At 32.0% G+C, this 2,500-nt stretch overlaps 1 protein-coding gene across 2 annotated transcripts in view; it reads left to right on the top strand.

Annotated features, from left to right (window-relative positions):
- LOC145268294 (uncharacterized) overlaps positions 1-2,500 on the top strand; it is a 672,998-nt gene that overhangs the window by 47,125 nt on the left and 623,373 nt on the right. The window lies entirely within an intron of this gene.

The raw sequence follows: 2,500 nt of genomic DNA, 5'->3' as shown, positions 1-2,500 counted from the left end.
TTTTTATCGGCTTAAATGATAAACTAATGTTAAATATTAGAATTTGCCATCGATTCTGAAATAAAATGAAATCCTGACATTGTGATCATTTTTGCAGGTGTTATGTGCCAAATATTGAAATAAGAATGTTTAAATTCAATTATTGTAATTTAAGTCTTTAATTTTAAAGTCGATTTTATTTATAAAATATCTTTTTAGAAATCAATCTCAAAAACAATCTGAACAATAAATCTCTTTTGTTATGGCTAAGTTTTTGTCAAGGGTAGAAATTATAATAGACAAGTATTCATCCATGATGACATTTTACCGATTTCCTGGTTTACAGGTATTCTTGCTAAATTTTTTCGAAAGAATTGACATAAACAATACTTCAACTAAATACGTATATTTCATGCAATAATGACTTTTATTTCTTCTGACTTTTCCTAAACTAAACATAAAACATCGGTTAGGGTTAGTTTAACATTCTGTAAAAGTACCTTCCGTTTTTTTTTTGGTTTTTTTTTTTTTGTACTTCTGCAGAGAAGGTAAAAAACCGATAAAAACTGGATATATTTTTCGTGTTTTTATTCAATTTAATAGATTTTGTAAATAGTACAGTTGAAATGATTAGAATATTTCCAATATGTAATAAGGTCGAGGTAATTAGTTAAAGAGATTTAATATAATGTGATATGCAAATGAGCATAAGTCATTCGATATGGGGGTTGTTTGTAGAATAGTATATAAAGAAATTAGGCAAAGATTCTTATGTCTCTTATAACAGAAACATCCTAAAATGGGTTATAATGTTTCTCTACCAGGAGAGATCTACCCTCTTACCTCCTTTATATTTCGTTGATGGTGGAGAGCTGTACACACAGACAGAAACACACGAACCCTATTACTTTATAAAAATATAGATATAATATGTATACATATATATATATATATACATATATATATATATAGATAGATAGATAGATAGATATACATAGATATACACTTATTGTGTATATACAGAAACAAGATAAATACTGTTAAAATTCTTTATTCAAGTTTCAGAAAATTGGGGGCATCCTTCTTTGCTCATTTTGAATAACATTAAACTAAATATAGCCCACATTTCCCAGCTTATGTTTACCAGTTTTATTCCAAAATTCATAAGGATCGGGTAATTTGTTTAGATGCGAATTCTATACATACAAATATATAAACATACCTAACTTTATATATATAAAGGTGTGTTTACATGTTTATATATAAACACATACACCTATATAACATGAGCTAGATATATGCACACACACATATATATATATATATATATATATATATATATATATATATATATATATATATATATATACATGATGATTGCAACGTCTCGTCAGACGACTGTCACTTCCTCAGACACTTAATGCCCATGAGCCCAAAAATGACTTTTTTTTTTTTTTTTAGTCCTACTGGTGAATTCACACGCTCAAGCAGGCATGATACTGAAGACGGTCATTGAGATCAATTATTACATGCTTCCAGCATTTCAAGCCTCCACGTGTCACAACTTTTCCATCACCACAGGACCATTTTTATAGGCAAATGTCTGAGGGAGTATCTATACACAAATGATGTTACAGAGTCTTAGCTTTGTACGACAGCTAAGTGTCTCTCTCGGTTCAAAATGTTGAGATCCAGCAACAAGCAAGAGCAAGATAGCCAGCAACAAGTTAAACTTCAGACCACCTTAATGTGGGTACTGGTATCCCGCTTTATGGCTTTTTAAATCAGAGATTTGCTTCTCCTTGAAAGGTTGCCTTCACCATGGCTTACGGGGAGCCCTCTCCACCCCAACACACACATACACACACACAAACCCACACGGTGCTAGTTGGCCGTTGACCCCGAAAAAGGGTTCATTCGATCTTTGAAAGGACTTGTTTTTAATCCTTCAGGGAGACTAGCCACCCTCTTCACCAAACAAGTCTGGTGGGGGAACCAGTTTAGTCGCCGGTGACTCGACCATGAGGCAGATAGTACTGGGTTACATGGTACCAGTAGCATATGGCATGACCTGACACACGCACAAAAAAATAAATAAAAAAATAAAAATTATATAAAATATGCAACTAATTCTTTTCAGATGTTGCATGTGGCCAAAAAGAGCGTGGGGGGTGGGGGATGGGGTCGGGAGTCATCCACTTGGTTCGGTTATCCACTTGGTTCTATTTCCTATAACTAGTTGCAATCACAATACCGCATTCAATCTAGGGATTGGATCTACTAAAAAACCCCAGATGACATGAACAATATTTATAAGCTTTTTTTTTTTACAATGACTTCTTTTTTTACTATGACTTTTTTTCCCTTTTACTTTTTATTTAAAAAGAAAATACAGATTTGTTATATATGGGTTATGAAATTGCATTTATCTGCAAAAGATCTAGCTAATTTGCATATTCTTTTAAACATTTCATTTTAATTAATTCCCTATTAGTTTTTTTTTTTCGGTTTTCTTATGGGA

Source organism: Euprymna scolopes, chromosome 43 (assembly GCF_053919585.1).
Source record: "Euprymna scolopes isolate OS-2025 chromosome 43, ASM5391958v1, whole genome shotgun sequence".
Lineage (NCBI taxonomy): Eukaryota > Metazoa > Mollusca > Cephalopoda > Sepiida > Sepiolidae > Euprymna > Euprymna scolopes.
Note: the sequence above shows the minus strand (reverse complement) of the source record. Positions and strands in the feature narration are given on the sequence as shown.